Here is a 21,749-nt window from a genome sequence, read left to right on the forward strand (position 1 = left end):
TACTGGAAACCTAGCCTACCAACAAAGAGCTAGTGAAGCCATGGATCTCGGTGAAAAACCTACAACCACCGCTATACTAAACCACCAGTTACTAACTACACTCTAAATGTTCGGTTTCATACCCACGGATAAGTATAGTCCTCACCCTTCTTCAAGGAAAATTCTTTGCCACAGAGAGAGACCGATATGGAAAAACACAGACAATCAAAAATGCAGAGCCCTGGAACTTGTCCCAGTGGATACATCACCAATACACCTTTTTTTAATGGCTTTGATATATGTATGCATTCTTTTTTCTTTTTTACTATTAAATTTCCTTTTCCCCCAACCTACCCCGCCCCATTCCCACCTCCTGCAAGGCAAGGACTCCTACAGGGAGTCAGCAGAGCCTGGTACATTTAGTTGAGGCAGGTACAAGCCCCTCCCCCTATGCCAAGGCTGTATAATGTGTCCACATTACACTCCAAAAAGCCCGCTCATGCACCAAAGACAGATCCTGATCCCACTGCCAGGGGCCCCCTAAACAGTTCAAGCCAAGCAACTGTCTCTCCTATGCAGATGGAGACATCATGGGAATAGGGAGAAACAGGGTGTTAGGGAAGTTCCCGGGAAGCCACAATGATGACCCCCACCTTAGACTACTAGCAATAGTGGAGAGGGTGCCTGAACTGGCCTACTCCGGTAATCAGATTGGTGACTACCCTAAATGTCATCATAGAGACTTTAGCCAGTAACTGATGGAAGCAGATACAGAGATCCACAGCCAAACAACAGGCTGAGCTCCAGGAGGCCACTCAATGAGAGAGAAGAGGGATTCTGTGAGCAAGGAACATCAAGATCATGATGGGGAAACCTACAGAGACAACCAAACCAAACTAGTGGGAACTCATGAACTGTGGACCAAGAGCTGTGGAGCCCCCATGGGACCAATACAACTTCCATACCTAGGGTTCAGAGAACATTTCAGAAAAGGGGCTGGAAAGACTATAAGAGCCAGAGGATCAGGGAGTGGGGCTGTGAGACTGTGTCTCCTAGGACTGTCAGACGCTCCACCCATAAGACCTCCAACCTGACTGCGTAAACATGAGCTTAACAGGAGCAACAGCAATAAGATAAACTAACACGGAAAGAGGAAAGCCCGTGTGACGTCAGCCCTATACAACGGCAGGCAACTTAGGAAGGCTGAGAGCAGGAGAAATAGTCTTCCCAAGGGAAGAGCACACCAACTGGTTATGGAACATCGAACGTTCAGCCCTAAAAACACACAAGTGATGTTCTACGGGCTGAGAATGCTGTGTTTACGTACTTGGGAATATACCTATGCGTATACGTATATGCATGTAGCAACCGCTAATGAAAAAACAGAGGCCATGGATTTGAAAAAGCCCAAGGAGGAGGATATGGGAGGGTTTGGGGGAAGAAAGGAAGGGAAAATAATATGATTCTCTTATAATTCCCAAAATTTAAAAAAAAAAAAGGTAAAAGTGTTTAATGTAGCCCAAATGTGCTATGTTCCATTAAATTTAATGTTTATATATATATATTTAAAAAAAAATGCTGTGAAGAGCAGATTCACAGCAGCCAAGCTGCTTGCCAAGCCGTGTAAGGAGCTCCAGGCTGCAACTCTCGTGAGTTGTTGCCTGAGCTGGGAGGAGCATTCTGGTGGTACAGTTTTCTTAGAGTCAGCCACGCTCCTTTAGGTAACGCCTCACCCACCCTTTAGTAAGTGATCCCCATAAAGTAACTAGCTCGCGGTGGCGGACTCGGGTGGAATCGGTTCTTCGGTCTGTCATGAGTGCCCTCTCTAGAGTGAGCAGCAGCCGATTCCCATCTTCGCAGGGAAAGTCACACCACAGCAGTCACGAGGTTATAAGCCAGAGCATTATTGACATATTTGCGATCACAATGATGCAAATGAAACCCCTCTACTGGCAGCTGTAGGGAAATGCAGTGTGTACAATTATACAGCACACGTAAGACTTGACCATAATAATGGTGTCTGTGCTGCTTGTGTGTGCACTTAACAAACACTAAAACTTTCACTGTTAGAGTAGATTTATATTTATTTTTAAAGTTTTCTGTGACCGAGGCTGCCATGTTATACCAGTACCAGTGTCTTTAACTGAATCAAAAGGCTACTTTAAGCGACTGACCCGTCCTATCGAAGATTGTGAAAGGACATGCTATGATTTTTGTGTAATTATAAGATTGCCTGGTGATACATTTCTCAGAATATATACCATTGTTAAGCAACGCATGACACATATGGATGCTGGTAGATGCGTTTTATGAAGGTGTATGTATGTGCACTTCCAGACGCGTGCGTGCGTGCGTGCGTGCGTGCGTGCGTGCGTGCGTGCGTGTGTGTGTGTGTGTGTGTGTGTGTGTAAGTAAAACAACAGGAAAATCTCAACACTTGCTACTTTATAATGCTTAGGAAATAATTTTAGTCTTTCAGATGTGATATGACTATGGTTAGTGAATTTTAAAGTCATTATCTTTTAGAGAAATACAAAATATTTACCAAAGAAAAAAACAGATATCTTGGTTCTTCCATAATGTGATGTATATGCAGAAAAGCAAACAGAAGCCTAAATAACTAATCTGGCCATAAGTTAGTTCTGTAGAAGCTGAGTGATGTCCCAGCTAGTATACAATGAAGCTGAGCTCAGCCCTACTTGTCTACTTCCAAACTCTATACTTCTTACAAATTCTGTACTTCCAAATTTTACACAATGCAATGCATTCCCACAGTCACCTAGCTCACAGCCATTCATGAGTGATGAGTGTTGTGAGTCCTAGTTTTGAAGAATTGTCTGTGTCTTTAAAAAGCACGTATTAAAAATTTGATAAATGTATATTTATCATAATAATCATTTGCCCATAAGGAGGATACATTAGACCTAAGAAAGCAGCACAAAAAGTGAGGGTTTATAGACATATCAGCTCATACTCATAATTTCTGGACTCAAGAGTCAGAGGTATAAGCAATGTTATGAGTTCAAGGTCAGACTGAGCTACCAGAGAGATCTTGTGAAAGCAAGAAAACTATGGAAGGGAGGGAGGGAGGGAGGGAGGGAGGGAGGGAGGGAGGGAGGGAGGGAGGGAGGGAGGGAGGGAGGGAGGGGGAGAGCAAGGGAGAAAGGGAGAAAAGGAGGGAGGGAGGGAGAGAGCAAGGGAGAAAGGGAAAGAGGGAGGGAGGGACAGAGGGAAGGAGGGAGGGAGGAAGAAAGGGACAGAGGGAGGGAGGGAGTTTTAAATGAATAACAATTTTTAAAGAAACACTTCTGTTAATATATCCTGAATGGGTAGTGTCTATATGAGCTTCGGTATGTGATAGGAATGAGTTTACAATAAACATGTATCTAAAAAATAAATTGAGACTCTAAAGTCATTTCTATGTTACATGACTTTCAAAGTTCTTTAAATGCACCATGACTGTCCTCTTATTTGCTTTTTGTGCCAGTAATTCTTAGAAACTAGAAAAAATGGCCGCCTTCATGACCCCAGGGTAAGACAGTGTACTCTTGAGGCCTAACACAACTGACACCCTTTTCCAAAAGGCAGAACAAAGGGAAGCATTTGTCAGAGCCCACTGCTTTCATCATGAGGAGTAAGCATGTTTGAGTCAGGTGAGCTTGATATTAAATCATTCATGTCACACTGGTCTGTACTTCAGACAGTCTAGTCAGGTACCTAGTGCAGGATGTACCTTCTTCAGAAATGTTACCTAAGGTGGAAAAACAAAACAAAAACTAGGTTTGGAACTTTTCCAACCTGAACATCAAGTCAGCAAGAATCCTGACACAGACCACTGTGCTCTGATGTTTGTCCATTTTCACATCTGTTTATTTGCTCTCCCAGAGCTTTGGGTGCATTTAGAGGATTTCCTAAAAAGGGCCAATAGACTTAACTGCAATATAAGTTGTATCAGATACAAGACTATCTTGGCTATTCAGCTATTAATATGCTCTGACCAAGATTTCTTGATACCCACAAATTTTAAAACTTATTCTTTGTTGTATTTTAAACTACTGTAACATTTCTTTATGTAGCTACTTTTCACATTGATTGATTGATTGATTGATTGATTGATTGATTGATTGATGTGAGCATCCATGGGACACATTGAGAGTTAAGAGGACAACTTGCAGGAGTCAGTTCTCTCCAACTATCAGTGAGGGTCCTGGGGATCAAACTCAGGTGATCAGACTTAGTAGCAAGCTCTTGCACAGAGACATCTCACCAGCCCTATGACATTTCTTAATTGATCCATATTTTAAAACGCACAGTTCATAATCTCTCATTATTATATCATTCATTTGGTAATAACTCACCATACTTAAAGTGTCAGATTGCTATTATTTTATCCAGCCATTGTTATTATTTTTAATTGACCATCACCTCTACACCGCTAGGTTACTCACATAGACAGTCTACCACATCTGAAGAGAGAGAGAGAAAAGCATATGATCAAGCAAATCCTCCATGGACCAGTTGTGACCTTTGCAGTAGTACTAAGGTTTTACATTACCAAACAACTCTAGATTCTAATGCACAGGCCCCAGTCTTTGACAGCAGGAGCAGAAAACAGAAGCTGTAACTAGAACAAAACCAGAGCAAGGGCAACAAACTTCCCCTCTGTGACATGTCCCTTGGTAACTGCTATAATGTGAATATATTCCCTAAATTCATATTTTGGGGTCTCACCCTTTTAGTTCATGAGAGTGGAAATTGCATGGAAACTCATACCTCCATAAAGAGAGTTTATTGGCCTTTTCTCACCCTTACCTATGCTGAAGGGGAGAGAATGCACTGGAGTGACCTTTATGTGACGGCAAGTCTCCCAACAGCTTAGACCAGCCACACCCAAAACAGTGAACAATAAAGTTGTATTGTTTGTAAGCTATGCAGCTCATCTGTATTGTCATAGAAACTCAAACAAATTAAAGATGGCACTGGAGGAAGATGTGCTCCTCTATACTGATAAAAACTTTACAGGATACTTTAAATGATCTCTCTTTTGTTGTTTTACTTCTGATGATTGTAAATAGAAAATATCATTCTGTTAGAGTAAATATATAAGCCTATTCTAATACTAAAAAATTGTCCACTGGTCCACATCTATTTCAAAATTCATGGAAGCTTAGGAAGATGGGCAGAATGTATCCATACTGTCTTTCATGTATGAATATGTGTATGCCTATAATCTTACATGTGTTCATAGGAAGCCTACAAATGATCATAAAGCCTTGTTCAACATCAAAATAAAACTCTGTACAGATCATGTAGTGGAAATTCCTTCTCAAAAACTGAAATCACTTCAGGCAAGTTTAGTATTCTTCTTTGACAGGATTGCAAGTTTAAGAGATAGACGATGAGGATGTCGCCCTGCTTCCTCTGCTTCTTTCCCTTCTTTTCATCATCCTCATCCTCAACAATTGCCTAAGGGGCAACAATGTGCCATATGCAAAGGGTAACCCCTACCTCCCAGTGGCCTATAACTTTAGCCTAAGGATTAAAGCAAACAAGTGATTTCATTACAATAACATAGATGTCCTCATCGATGTCACTGAGGTTGTGTATGTGTCCAAGGAAGACCTCAGTGACTCCACCGGATGGAAACAAAGATGAATATGCCACAAAGATTAACAATACCATGTAACTGCAGAAGTCAGATAGGAGAAATGAGGGGTTCAAAAATGGTTCTTCCAGCCAATTTAAGCCATTTAAGATGTTTTTCCACAATCTCCATGACAGATCCCACAGGATATCCAGTGACATGGCAGCAAATGATGTCCACAGCTCTTTCAAAGAAGGAGCTGGCTTCTGCTGCTTCTTAGTGGATGACTACCTGGGGTAAACACAGAGAAAGGGCCTAGTGCGTACTTAGTTAATACATAATTGCACGTTCAAAGCGTGATGAAGAGAGAATTAGTGTGCAAAGCAACCCTGTTAAACTGAAAGCAGCCACTGAGGGTGAGTGAAGACTGGGACAAGGCTTTTTTCTTTAATATTCAAAGAATCTAGGTTCAGATTTTCATGCAGCTGCCTAATAAGCTCAGTGGCCTTCAGCAGAGTCCCTAGCCTCTAACACTCAACTATCCAGCAAAAGATGAGGACAAGTGTAATAAGTCCCTGGGCCTTGAGTCATGATGTGGGATGGATTGACTGATGTATATGAATGTTCTCACTAGAGCACAACTCAATGTAAGGTAACCAAAAATCATTAATTTCTTATCCTTCTTATATATGTGAGGCAAGAAGAGGTTTTCAAACTAAAGAACTCTGAAGGGTCTCCTCATCAATTTCTCTTGGAGACATTCTAAACTTAAAGTTTACATGAAAGGCACTTTACAGCCTTCACCATCAAATGGTTTCATTCTTCTGAAATGCAAAGCAAAAGAAAGTGACCTGAGTATCTACATAAACTATTCATCTATCTATGGCAGTGATTCTCAACATGTGGTTCATGACCCCCTTGGGGGTCAAACAACCCATGCCCAGGAGTTGAGTATCAGATATTTACATTACAATTCATAACAGTAGCAAAATTACAATTATGAAGTAGTAATGAAATAATGTTGTGGTTGGGGTTGCCACAACATGAGGAAGTGTATTAAAGGATCACAGCATTAGGAAGGTTGAGAACCACTGACCTACAGTATCTAGCATAAACACCCATTCATTGCTTAACACTTATTACATATGCATACATATATAAACACCACAGATTATATTCCAGACCAATGAAGATTTTGTCCACTTTATTTTTAGTTATCATCAACTTGTATTATTGTATATATTAATGGGTTTCACTGTGACATTTACAACCATGCATATATCCACCCCCACTTCCTTTCTTTACTAATAAAAGGCTTCTAGTATCAAATCATCTGTTTCTTCCTTGCTTTTTGTTTTATCAGTTCCCACATAGAAGAAAATACATGATACTTATTATTTCTGTGTGGTTAGATTCACTTAACAGCAACTTCCAATGTCAATAAAGCCTTTGACTGAGTCTCTGATTGAAGTGGGTTAGTGGATAACGATCTAAACATCTCCAGGACTAAAAATTCACCACTAAACAGAAAAACCTAAGTCTTTGGAAAGATTAAACGTTTTTTGCTGATAAAGGAAAGTGAAGGAGTTTTGAGGGAATACGGAACGATTTCAGCCTGAGGCGTGTGACAGTGACATCAGTCTATGGTTTCTCTGAAATATCCAACGAGAAGGGACAGGACACAGATGATGATCTCCACAACATCAGTGTGGAAACCATGGACACACAGGCAGAAATTCAAAAGCATATGAGATCAAGGAAATAGGAGTGTGTTGTTAAGAGAGTCATACCAAGGGCAGAGTGCTGGAAACCAATGAAGATTCACCCAAGGGAGACCCGACAGAGGGTCCGATGTGCAAAAGCACTTGTCATGGAAGCCTGACAGTCTGATGTGATCCCCTCTCTCATAGTGCAGAGAACATTCCCAAAGGTTGTCTTCTGACCTCCATGTATATAATAATAGCCTGCCTCTCTCTCTCTCTCTCTCTCTCTCTCTCTCTCTCTCTCTCTCTCTCTCTCTCTCTCTCTCTCTCTCCCTCCCCCCCCCGTGTGTGTGTGTGTGTGTGTGTGTGTGTGTATGTGTGTGTGTGTGTGGTGTGTATCTGTCTCTCACTCTGTTTCTTTCTCCCTCCCTCTCTTTCCCCCACCTCTGTGTGTGTGTGTTTGTCTGTCTGTCTGTCTTCCACTCTCTGTCTCTTTCTCCCTCCCTCCTCCTTCCCCCCCCTCTCTCATGCATACACACACACCAGAATTTTGTTAAGGCTAAGGAAAAATGAGACTCCGAACTAAAAAAGTGATCATAGAAATAGAGATCTACAAATACTGTTTTATAAGGGAGATGAGCTGTAGAGGATAGTCACCTAGATCAAATGTCAGAGTCCAGATAAAATTAAAGCTAATACACTTAACTGGATGAAGAACTTAATTTATCCATAAGGAAGCTCAAATAAAAGTAATTTAATAAAGGGTCTGACGTTTGCTCTCAAAATCATATTCTCCTGGACATAATATCAGCCTTCCTTCTAAATTCTTACCTTTATATGTATAGATTAGTGCAACTCGGCCCTTATCAGATAAGCTATTTCTTGTAATGCACACACAGTGGTTAAGTACAGAAACTCACAACTGATCAACATTCAGAAAACACACAGCTGTAGCATGCTCGGCCCTAAATGGACATCTCCAACAACACCAACAGCAACCCAAGGTTTAGAGACCATCACTGAAGTGTGGTGGTATTTTGTTCCCCAAAATATTGTGTACTCTAATAAATTTATCTGGGGTCAGAGAACAGACAGCCACTAGATACAAAGGCTAGAAAATGGTGGCACTCACACCTTTAATCCTAGCATTCCAGAGATAAAAATCCCTCTGGATCTCTGAGTTCAAGGCCACATTGGAAATAGCCAAGCATGGTGACACGCCTTTAATCCCAGAAAGCTAGGCTTTAATCCCAGGGAGTGGTGGTAGAAAGCAGAAAGATATATAAGGCGTGAGGACCAGAAACTAGAAGCTTTTGGCTGGTTAAGCTTTTGGCTGGTTAAGTATTTGGCCTGGTTAAGCTTTCAGGCTATGGAGCAACACAGTTCAGCTGAGATTCATTCTGGATGAGGACACAGAAGCTTCCAGTCTGAGGAAACAGGACCAGCTGAGGAACTGGTGAGGTGAGATAGCTGTGGCTATGTCTATCTCTCTGACCTTCCAGTATTCACCCCAATAACTGGCCTTGGGTTTGATTTTATTAATAAGAATTTTTAAGATTCCTGCTACACTGAAGTGTTAGCGGAAAGATTATAAGAGCTCCAGGCCACTGAACTGTTGTGAATCAGTGTCTTCTCATCACGGTGGGGCACTATACTCATGAACTCAAAGCAGCTATGATACCTGTATAAGACTGGCACAAGACCCAGCCAATCAGCATTCTAGCATAGAAGGGGGCGGGGCCCATGAGGAGCTGTTGACAGTTGCTGGCTTCTAGGTAGGGCCGGTCAGTTTTCTTCAAAGGTATGGACACCGGTAAGTTGGCATTGGTCCTGTGGGTGGCGCTCACCCATGTGTGTATTGACAGCACAGAGTAGGTTGACTTAGTGTCAGCTGATTTTGAAAAGAGGAAACGAAGTTTGCAGGGAGGTGTATTTAGAGGCGGTTCATAAGGAGTTGGAGGAGTAGTGGGTGTTGGATGTAATCAAAAAATATGTGGTGTACATCTATGAAATTCTGAAAGAACAAACAAAATACTAAATTAAAATAAAAAAAGCTCTCTTGGGAGCTGTCCAGCTGAGTATCTATGAGCAGTCTGGGGCAGAAGTTTGCCATTTCCTGAAACTCGTAAATTGGACAGTTCTAGTAACTGTCCAGTCTTCCTGATTTTGTTTTAAAAAAAAATATTTTTTATTATAATATAAAAACAACATGTCTCCCTTTCCTTTCCTCCCTCCAACCCTTCCCATATTCCCCTCCTGACTTCCCTTCAAATTCATGGCTTTTTCATTAGTGATCATTGCGTGCATTTGGTATTCCTAAATATAACCTGTTCAGTTTGTATAATGTCACTTGTAGGTATGTTTTGGGGGGCCGGCCATTTGATACTGCATACCCAGTTGGTGTGCTCTTCCCTGGGGAAGACCACCTCTCTTGCTCCCAGCTTCACTCAGTTACCTACCTACAGTCCCTTTTGTGAGGTCAACCCTGCTGAAGGCCTCGTGAGCTTTTTCCGCTCCGTCCTGTCCACTGGTGCCATCCCTGTTCAGCTCACATTTGGGCAGCCATGTTGCTGCGAGTTTATGGGTGGAGCTTCTGGTATGACGAGGAGACACATCTCACAGCAAACTCCCTGATCCTCTGGCTCTTACAGTCTTTCTTCTCCCTCTTCTGCAATGCTCCCTGAGCCTTAGCTGTGGGAGTGTTTTGTAAATACGTCTATTGGGACCAGGCTCCACCCAGCCATGATGCCTATGAACCACCAAGAACATCATGGCACAATAACCCTAAGGGAGCGGTGGTGGTGCACACGCCTCGGCTGTAACCAACACGCTCTGTCATTGGACTTGAGACCCACTTAACTAAAGAGGGAAAGCATGAGTGGTGATAGAAACTCCACTGAATATCCGGTGCTAGTGAAGTCACGGTCATTGGAGAGAACCTATTATTTTTTAAGTTATGTATCTGTGTGTGTGTGCTTGCATCAAGTATGTCCAGATGGGTGCAGGGGGCTGCAGAAGCCAGAGGATCAGATCCCCTGGAGCTGCAGCTACCAACAGCTGTGAGCCACCAGGCAAAGGAGCTGGGAAAGGACCCTTTCCTGTCCTCTGGAAGAGTAGCAAGTTCTCTTTACTGCTGAGTCACCTCTCCAGCCCCTGCTTTCTCATTTTTAATTAAGATCTTTCCCTTTTTGTATCTATCCATTGGTACAACACAGACTTCCAAATACTGGAAGATAACGTTCAGCACTTAACCTAACTTGTATATTCACATGTACTATGCACATATGCATATACACGCACGGATGCATATATTTTAGTTGACTCGTTTCTCTACTTTAATAGGTGCTCCAAGAGATTAGGATTCTTGACTTTACTTACTAAGGGTCCACAGCACATAGCATAGTGCCCAAGACACTACACTGTTCAACAAACAATTATGGGATTAATAGTAAATAATATTAATATATTGATAAGCAAGCTATAAACATGAGAATAAATTATTGAATGAATAACATAGGTGTGTATATGTATTACACACATACAAAAATACTCAGAGGAAAAGAGGCCATCAACTTGGGGGAGGGAGATATGGAAGGGATTGAAAAGAGGGTACTTGGGAGGGGCTAGCAGGAAGAAAGTGATGTAATTGTATTTTAATTAATAGTAATTTTTAAGGGCTGGAGAGATGGCTTACCAGTTAAGAGCACATACTGCTCTTCCAGAGGACCCCGGTTCTAGTCTCAGCACTCATATCTGGTGCTGAGACTCAAACCACCTGTAACTCTGGCTCCAAAAGATTGAGCACCTCTGGCCTCCACACACACACACACACACACACACACACACACACACACACACACACACAGGGGAAATGCCTGTAACTGCAAGCCTAAGGACATGATTTGGCACACAGCCATGTCAATAGCCAGGCACAGCAGCCGATCCTTGAGATCCCAACGGTGACAAAGTAGGGACAGGAGAGTCCCTTGACTTCCTTGGCCAGCTGGCCTAGCCAGATGGGTGAGCTCCAGGTTCCGTGCGTGGCTTTGTCTCGGAAGATAAGGAGAGCCACTGAGGGAGACATCTGACGTTGGCCCCTACCCTCTGAGCCAACCTGCACGTACATGCGCACACACAAAGAGAAACAAATACATCAATAAATACATCAAGTTGAGATTCCATATATATATGTATATATATATTCCATATATATATTCCATATATATTCACCTTTTCAAAATTCAGTTCTTCAGACAGAGTAAGGAAGAAAATACAATGTAGCTATAAATCACCACTTCTCCTTTGATGTTGTCATCATATTAAAAACATCCATAACCCTCGAGAAGAGAAGCCTATTTATTCATATCACCACACAAAGTCTGCCGCCTGCATTATCATACAATGACAAAAAAAAATCCATCCACAGATGTATTTTCTTCACCACTTGCTAAACATAAAACTAATTTTTAAAAATAGACTTACTCAGAAAGAGATTGTCTGAATTCGTCCAATATAATTAATGTTTTTATGAGCCTTTGTCATTAATCAGAAAATTAGAAGATTGCATTGTTCAATACTCACCAAGCATTTAGCATCCAATTAGTCTTATATTGATGTTCTACAAAGGCAACCAAGTGTGTGCTGAAACCAGGGCTGCCACATAAGCTCTACCCACCTTGCTCCCAAGAAACCTATTTCTTACAGACCAGAGGGCCCAAGAGAGATTTCTGTAAGATAAATGCCATAGAACATTGTAGCCTGAACTCAAATTCCAGGGGAAAAAATGCACTCGTTCACATTTGTTTACAAGTTGTGCTTTCTTTTTTCCAATTCAATGTAATAAATATTTGAGCTTATAATGTGAGTTCTTCAAATTTTCTTAAAACATTAATTCTTTATCTCACTACTTAAGAGATTATCGCTTTTCACCAAATAGAATGGAAAAAAATCATAGAATGCTATTATGAGAAAGCTGAGATTCATTCAAAGGCTGTTATGGATATTATAGTGTGATTATAATGATACAGTTCTGAACTGGGCAGGGGAGGTCCTAGTTGGAATTTTCAGATATAAATACTTTGAACCAAGACAGATCTCTAATCAGCATCAAGTTAAGCAAAAAAATAAAAGTAACACACACACACCCCCCATGAGCATGATCGAGATGCAGTATTTATGGTTAAAACTCTGCTCCAGGGACTAGAGAGATGGCTCAGGCCTGCTCTTGCAGAGGATGGGGTTGTTTCCCAGCATCCACATGGCTGCTCATAACCCACCTTAGCTCCAGTTCCAGGAGATCTGATGCCCTCTTCTGGCCTCCCCTGGGAACTTCATGCACATGGTGCTTACACATTAACGCAGGCAAAATACTCATACACATAAAATAGTAAATAAATAAATCTTTAAAGTAAGACTCTGTTCCAAAAGGAAAGTTAAAAGCTGTGCGGGCCTGCTCAAGCCATTTGTGTAGAGGAAAGTTATTTGGGGCTAAAGTAGCACCTTCCTCTGTAATTACTGTGTGGGCCAAAAGAGACAGTTAAGGACAACTATTTACCATGGTGCTTGTCACGGTGTTCACGTTCAGGTTTAAATTTTCAAATGTCTATAGATCTCCATAGAAAGCAAAGACTACAGGGAAGATCTTTCTCTCTCCCACAGCACTTCTGTCCAAGACAGTTAGGCAGATGCATGGCCTCTGAGCGCAGGATGCTCCTGAGCTAACAGGGAGAAAAACAAAAGCATAAAACTCAGGGATTCACCCTATTTTCTTCCCTGGCTCCCTTCCTGCTGTTATCATCAGCCTTTCAGGAAGCAGCTCTTGGCCACAAACAAGAACCCCATAGACTGTGAGACTAGATTACGTCAAACTGGACCAAAAAGAAAAAAAAAAAATCAAGAAGAGAAAATTGGGGAAAAAAAAAAAACCATAACTCTTCCTAAAGGCATTGAGAACAATGGGGTTCTTTTATCCATGTTATTGTTCCTCGGGGCTCTCTTGGTATTTTCACACACTAGTGTACAGATTGCAGCTGGAACCTTCTACACCAATCCCGATCCTGTGCTCTGAGCCGCATCCCAGTCTCCACCGCTCACTTCCATTGCCTCTCAGCCATCCCCAAGACACAAAGCTCCAGCTCCAGCTCAGACTCCAGATGCTTAAAGTGTTTGGCAATTATCTTCATCTAGGGAGAATACAACAGCTTGGGGGAGCCGTTACGTTCCAACCACTCGTTGCGTAAGCCAAGACTCAGTGGTGGCTCCTTACTCTCTTCACAGATTGGCTGTGATCAGAACTCTCTCTTACTTCCAAATTCTTTTCTTCCCTTTTTGTCCCCCCACATCCTTCTTTTTTAAGTTCTCCCCACTTGTCACCCAAGTCAATGAAATAGCTCTCCAGGTAATCCCCCTGCAGTGCCCCCACCGCCCAACGCAGTCCATTCTCTATACTAGCACCAAAAGTACCTTTCCAAAGTGCTACCACCAGAGGATGAGCCTAGAAAGGGACGGGAGGCACCTAGGGTCTGATGGCAGTGTTAAGGTCACTTAGCTATGGGACAGTTTTATCAAGAGTGGCTCAATGTGTAAACTAGGCAGGTAAAGAGCTCTGACATGACAATAAGAGATATTGTGAAGAACTGTGGGGTGTCTGCATTTATTTTATCCTACTTGCAAACTGACAAACAAATCTACTATATTTCATAAACACTGTGTGGCCAGACACACAGACCAAGACTCTTTGCTCAGGGACAAAGGGCACTGTTATTCGCCGGTCGCCTTTGACTCACTCCTGTCTGAAAGTCGCGCAGCTAAGATGTTTCACTTGTTCGAGGGTGTCATAACTGAGGACTAAAGAACTCGGGGAACTGGAGTCATTAAAATGGACGACAAGCAGATCTTCATTAGCCGTAGAAGAAAAGGGTTTTTTTTTTTTTATTACACCAGAGAGTGGAGACATTATCTTCCAACAGTGACCACTTCCTTTTTGTTTGTTTGTTTAGCATTCTTACATGTATTGTGGGACAATGATTTTCCTGACAGACCCGTGGAGAATGGTCTTCCAATAGATGCATTTGGAATTCTAACCAGCCCCTAGCACTCCTGAGTTGTAGGACTACGTTTCTCTGTGGAATTAGGAAGAGCTTTCCTCACTCACTCGGGCATTTCATAGTACCAAGTCAAATTACGTACATTAAACTATTTTGTAAGTAAGATGGTACTGTGAAATATAGTTAGTTATTGCTTGTGCTTCTAGAAATTATTGTAGAAATAAAAAGAAAATAAGTTTAAAATATCAGAATGGGGGAGGGTGGGAAGAGGAGGATCTTTGGTGTGTAAAATGAATGAAAAAATTTTCTTAATAAAAAAAGAAAAATTAAACATCCTTTAATAAAATATTTATTAACCGCCTTATGGAAGGTTAGGCTTTGGTGAGACAGGATGAAGAATCCGAAACATTGTTTGACTCCAAGAATTTCATAGCCTATCAAGTCAATATCAAAACCAAATAAACCTGGTTTATTTATTACTAATCAACAGAGGTAAACAGACATTTCTCAAAAAAAGATAGATAAGTGACCAATGGGTATATGAAGCTGAACTCAGTAATCATAACAATAAAAAAAAACAAATGAGATGCCATATCGCCTCATTTAGAATGGCTATTATCAAAAAGACAAAAATAACGCACTGGCAAGGGTGGAGACAGAGAGGAATCCTCACATACTACTGGCAGGGATGCAGACTGACACTGCCATTGCAGAAAACTGCGTAGAGGTTCCTCAAAACATCAAAACTAGAGCTGTCAGGTGATCCGGCAGCCCCACTACTGTTTATTCAGCCAAACGAAACGGAATCACTATATTGAAGAGACATCTGCACTCCAGTATGCATTCCAGCATCGTTGACAATAGCCAGGATATAGAATCAGCCTAACCAACCCATCTGGGAACTAATGAGTCTTAACTATGGTAGAAACATGCAATGGAAGTCATTCTTTTAAAACCGTATAGCCTTGGAGACGATCCTGCTGTGTGAAATAAGTGACGTGCTGAACCACCACTGCATGGTCTCATGCAAAGGTGGGATCAGAAAACATTGGTCTCATGGAATGAAGAAGAGAAGGGTGGTTACCAGAGGCTGGGACAGGTAGGAGGAGAAGGGTAGGGCAGGAGTGGTTGACAGTGGAACTGTTCTAGTTAAATAAGAGCTTCAGTACCCAGTTTCAGAGGATAGTAAGTTATCTTAGCATGACGTGTTATATATGTATGTCAAAATATCTAGAAAAGTGGGTTTTAAACATTCTTGCTACAAACTGTGTTTAAGATGAATACATAGTTATGCTGATTTGATAGTTATATCATGTATGCATCTATCAATATATCTAATGTATACTCTTATAGATCTTTATGAATATGTGCCAGTTGAAATAATAATAAGTCTGATTTTAAAGATTACCCAATCTTTTTTTTTTTTAAGATTTATTTATTTATTATGTATACAGTGTTCTGCATGCATGTGTCCTTGCAGGCCAGAAGAGGGCGCCAGATCTCATTACAGATGGTTGTGAGCCACCATGTGGTTGCTAGGAATTGAACTCAGGACCTCCAGAAGAGCAGTCAGTGCTCTTAACCACTGAGCCATCTCTCCAGCCCCCAAGATTACCCAGTCTTAATAAGAAAGGATGAGGCCGGGCGGTGGTGGCGGCACACGCCTTTAATCCCAGCACTCGGGAGGCAGAGCCAGGTGGATCTCTGTGAGTTCGAGGCCAGCCTGGGCTACCACGTGAGTTCCAGGAAAGGCGCAAAGCTACACAGAGAAACCCTGTGTCTCAAAAATCAAAAAAAGAAAGAAAGAAAGAAAGAAAGAAAGAAAGGAAGGAAGGAAGGAAGGAAGGAAGGAAGGAAGGAAGGAAGGAAGGAAGGAAGGAAGGAAGAAAGGATGAGGAAGACTGAGGGGAAGTATATCTGCAAGGATTTAAGGGACAACATCAGAACGTCTAACTGTTTGCCATCAAGGTCTCAGATGGAGAAAGGGAAATAATTGGATTAAAAGAAAAAACTACTTTAAAAATTGATAGGCATTAGAAGGAAGGAAGTTCTGCTGGTCTGTCGTATGACAACATTTCTACAGATAATTTTTTAAATGTGTGTTTCAGGATAGCTACAAGAAAGCGTGTTTCATATCCTCACCACAGATGATTTGGTCATCACACGTTGTATACAGGGATTGAACAACGCACTGTTCCTCCTAGAAACATGTACAAAATGATACCTTGGCTAAACATATAAGCAGCTTGCAAAATTATTTTAACAACACAAGGAGTCAAAATGGACAGTGGCCGAGATACATTCCAATGACGGAATAGGAGCATGGGCGGACAAGACTATCAGTAACTCATCAACAACCTGGCATCTCAGTCGTCATGACATCCAGTCATCTCACGCGCCAGTGAAAACCAAGGACAAAGATGTTTAGTAACCTTTCTTAAGGCTGACAATTAGCTGGTGCAAGGTCAGACACTCAGTTTGGAAAGGCCCTTGACAGAAACTTCTTATTCCTGGATAGAATTTCACCCAAGACAGAGGAGGAAATCCATTTTGACATAACACATCCCTCCTCTGTCACCTTGCTTGGGTTGCTATTTTATAATAAATGTACTCTGGGTCTAGCTTCTTGCCTCTCAGAGGTTGATTAGCTCTTTCCTTTGTATAAAAACGCTAGCTGCGACAGTTTTCGCCCTGACCCCTCTCTTCTCCCTGCATCTCCCTCCATCTGGCCTCCTACTTAATATCTCTTCTGGGTCATACCCTTCAGGATGTTAACCACGCCACCTTGGCCATGCCCGCTCGCCAGTTAGTAAGCCTGATTTTCACTCTCCCTTCACTCTGCCTCCCCCGCTCCATTTCATCTCTCTGGAGACCCTGGTGTCTCCAGACTTCACAAAATACAAAGTGAAATATTAGCCACAAGCTCTGAAGTCCACTTAAACAGTGTATGAAATCAGCTCCTAGGAAAAGGCTTGGGAAAACAGTGCTCACTCCATCTTCTTGGAAGGATAACAGACACTGCTCTGAGACATAATTCACCTATGTGCAAGAAGCCTTATTAATTCCTGTTATTGATTTTTTTGAAATCATTCTAAAATTCTCACTAATATCTTATTGGATTGAGTCAGGAGAGGAAAGCAGACACCTGGCTTCCAGTAAGTTCCACAGCAGCACCGGCTTCATAACCTTAGATTTAGCGATGTAAGTTTGAATGTTTTTAGACATTCCAGGAAGAGGGTAAGGTCCATTCAACTGATAGTCTGTCTTCATAACCATTCCAATCCACAAAACACATCTTATACTCCAAACAATGAAGACGGTATAATAGACAGTTGTAAAGCAAGCCTTTAAACAAAATTCAAAAATATTCTGCTTTAAATTTTATTATATAAGTAATTGACCTTTTAGATTTTATTAAATATACTACTTTTCTTAATAACCAAATATAGGCAGTTTTAATTTTTTTTTAAATTTTCCATAGCAGCAGACATTTAAGAGCTTTATTTAACCTAGAATGGCTAACACAAAATCAATAAATATCTGAAAGCATATTGTCTGTACTAAATAGAATTCAGAATTATAACAACAAAATGTTCCAGAAACATGGAAGCCAAGAGCAATGATAATACAGTCAGTAATATTACCAAAGTTCAAAAAAACTATCTTTTCATGAAAATGGTAATTATATAAATAAGAATAAATGGGTTTAAATTCCCTAATGAGTGATGAGTCAAATTAGTGGCAAGATCAATCAAAATATATTCCCTATATGACTAACAACACTTAAATTTGGCATTGACAAATATTATTCAATTTTTTAATTTATGTAACAGCAGGATCATAGCATATGTCATCTCTAAGTCCACAGGCTACATGAAGTTATATAAAGAATGTTATTTGGGATCAGTGTGCTTATCTTCTTTTTCACCATTACCTTTCATAAACAAATATTTTTCTTTCATTTACAGGTACATTTTTATTAATACTTTGAGAATTTTATATGATGTATTTTGAGCCGATTAAGCGCGCGCGTGTGCGCACACACACACACACACACACACACACACACACACACACCGTCTCTTTCCTTCCCACACTCTCCACACTCCCTGCCTTTCCTATCCAACTTTAAGACTGAGAAATAAACATTTTTAAAGTCAACTTAGATATGGGAAGTCCATCCACTCATTCACGTGTGCCCACGCATTCACACACTCACATGCACACACTTAGAATAAATGGAAGCTACTCCCCAAACATTCCCTTACACATTAAGGAGGCGTTCCAAAGTTAGACTCTAATCAATATGCAGTAATAGTCTCCTTCCCATTGAGTTTATTATCTATTATGTACCAAATGCCATGCTAAACCCTAAGTCAGAGAAACAAGATGCAGGCATTTCAGGGCTGGAGAGATGGCTTAGAGGTTAGGAGCACTGGCTGATCTTCCAGAGGACCAGGTGCCAATTCCCAGCATCCACATGGCAGCTCACAACTGTCTATAACTCCCGTTCCAGGGGATCTGGCACCCTCACACAGACAGACCTACATGTAGGCAAAACACCAATGAACATAAAATGAAAAAAAAAAATTTTTAAAGATGCAGACATGCTTGCCCAGGAGCTTACAGTTCAACGGATTTGGTAAAGTAAAATCCACGCACCACATAGCTGTAAACAGAGCTAGTCTACAAACGAGAAGCTTACAAACATTTAGGAGGAAATGAATAAGAGTTAGCACACAAATGCTGAAAACTATATTAATCAGAGCATAGAACAAATTGTTCTATGCCCCCCGGACGGACACGTCTGAGTCCAGCATCATCTTATAATCGGTTTACTGCCGTATACAAACATAATAATTTTCAGCATTCTGATGAAATGGATGACCCATGTTCTGCCCAGTGTGCTAAGCATGTGACGTGAGAACCAGGTCACACAGCCGAGGACAGTCACACACGTGAGCTCTGACACTTCCCGGCGTTAGCGTATCTGGCTTAGGAAACGAAACACCACTATCACACAAAGACAAATATTTTGTCTTTAGTCCTAAAGAAACCACTTTAGGAAAGTCATCTAAAATACAGCCAAGCAGAGCTATTTGTTGGGGAGGAGGAAGATAGTTGGTATTTCTTTCAGTTTTTGAGACAGGAGTCTCACCCTGCAGCCAGGCTGTCCTCATATCAGACTAGCCTCATACTCCCAGTAGTCCTCCTGCCTTGGCCACGCTCTAGTAATGGGATTAGAGATGTGAGGCCCCACACTCAACTCAAAGCTCTGTTACAAAGAGATGGTCATTTTCAGGGAGCAGCCAAGAGAGTGCACATGAAAACCAGTCTTCCACATCCGCCTTCCCACTACTCACAATACTGCTCAGGTAGAACCAGAACCCAGAGACTGTGACCAAACCTTGACATCTAAAGCTTTAAAAGGAGGCGGTTACTCCTGAAATTCCCAAAAATGATCTAAAGAGCTAATATTATCCTTGTAGGGTAGAATATATCCATATATCACATAATGGCCTGGCTATGAAATGGATAAATTCATTCTTTCAAATGGTACGAAACCATTCGTGTATAAAGAACAGACAATTTCTGATTTGTGTTTCAGGGGAATCGTGTGTTTTCTGACTAGAAAGCTAGAAAGTAGCCAAACACTTATTAATTCTGCCCTCACAGAGTCCCTGAGCAAAGTGCTGAGTCATTGGCGGGTTCAGCCTGCTCACCATGGGGAGGAAGCTGTCAGAGGTAAGAGTTGCAGTCCTCCCTTCTCAATGCCTGGAACAATATTCAGCGGTTAAAAAAAAACTGTCCAGAGTCTCACAACATAAACTGTACTCCACCAACTAACAGGACGAGCTTTGCCTGAGAAGCTGTTGGAAATACAGATTCTCGAGCCCTATTTCAGAATTCACACTTGAAAGGAATTCCTCCATGGGATTTGTGTCTGCACAGAGAAGGCTAAGAGGCAATGTCCTAAGGAAGAAGGAGGTATCATAGAACGACACAGCCCATTCCAAGTGTCTGACATAAATTTAAACTTCTATATACCTGGTACATCTCTGAAGACTTGGGGAGCCCACCAGAGATGACCACTCAGACACAGTTCATAGCCAACTAAAAGTCTTTATTCCAGCTGGCTGGGACGACACTCAGGTATTTGGGTTATAGGTGTAGCACCAAGTGTTCAGAGTACAGGGTCTTTAAAGGCAGAAACTTTGTCCTGACATCCAGCTCAGCACCTTCGGGAAGTGATGGGAAGGTGGAGGGGGGGTTGGAGGGAGGGGTAGTAGCCTCAAATTAGCAAACAATTTGACAGAAGCTAAGATAAGCAGTGGGGGGAGAGGGTGGTGAGAGAACAGTTAGCTGAGTGGGATGGTAATGAGCAAGCAAGCAATTTAACAGAAGCTAAGATAAGCAGTTAGCTGGAGGGGGTTCTGTGCAAGCCAGCCGTTCAACAGAGGCTAAGGTAAGTTGGTTGATGCATCTTGACCTTGAGTTCCTAGATTAGAGTTGGGTAATTTCTCACAGGATTCTTCGTCAAGGAGATCAAATTCAAGTTAAACCTAAAATATCCTCAGCAAGAATGCAAGATGGAGGGACTTCTGCACCGTCTTACCCTGTCACCTGGGTACCAACTTAGAGGGAGCTCATCATCAAATATAAAGTCATCTAAATGACAGGGAGCTGGTACACATCTCCCTAACCTGTCTCTGTGTACCCCTCTGTTGACAATGGCACACTCGTGGTCCTTCACATGCATACAGCCCTAGAGATAGATCTCTGGACTAATAAGTTATCTCAAATGTTGAATTCGTCGCCATCATGTATAACTCCGGAACCTCCACATTGAAAAGTCGACGCTTTTAAATCCTATTCTGCAGTTCAGAAAACCCATCCCATCATAGCAGCGTGTCTCCGTGCCAAGTCTCGGCTGTCTCCATTAGATGTGAGCCAGAATCTCCACTCTCCACTGCTCTCTAACTTCTCCCCAGCAGCACAGCCAACACTGTCAGTGGCCGTTGGTCATCCTCTACTTTGTCCCTTTCACTCATCTGTGTTCTCAGTCTGGCACCTGAATTTGCACTCCCTCCAACAGGCACCTGAATTTGCACTCCCTCCAGGCCACGCCATGTCTCTGATCTACTCCACATGTGTCATCCAGGAAAGGAAATGACCACTGGAGTCACTCCTTTGGCTGACAGACTTTGTGAGCTGTAGTCAGTCTGCAGTACTACCTACTTCATTTTAAATACACAGTATATGCTGCCTTCCGTCACAATCCAACCTGACTCCAATATTTTCATTATTTTGATTAATTAGCTCTTTCTGGAGCTGTTCTCCACGATTAAAAAATAATAATGACCAGCAAAAGCAGATACTGGGCAGTGCATTGCTCAGCCGTTCCTTTGGGGTCATCTCAAAACTCTAGGTGATTTT

The 21,749-nt window shown here is 41.7% G+C and overlaps 1 protein-coding gene and 1 long non-coding RNA gene across 3 annotated transcripts in view; one reads left to right on the forward strand and one right to left on the reverse strand.

The window, feature by feature from the left end:
- Tafa2 (TAFA chemokine like family member 2) overlaps window positions 1-21,749 on the reverse strand; it is a 453,279-nt gene that overhangs the window by 423,241 nt on the left and 8,289 nt on the right. The window lies entirely within an intron of this gene.
- Window positions 19,347-20,987, forward strand: LOC143269193 (uncharacterized). Its single transcript, XR_013045598.1, has 2 exons — window positions 19,347-20,057; window positions 20,841-20,987. It is a non-coding gene; the product is annotated as an uncharacterized LOC143269193 (long non-coding RNA).

The sequence above is a fragment of the Peromyscus maniculatus genome, chromosome 18 (assembly GCF_049852395.1).
Source record: "Peromyscus maniculatus bairdii isolate BWxNUB_F1_BW_parent chromosome 18, HU_Pman_BW_mat_3.1, whole genome shotgun sequence".
NCBI lineage: Eukaryota > Metazoa > Chordata > Mammalia > Rodentia > Cricetidae > Peromyscus > Peromyscus maniculatus.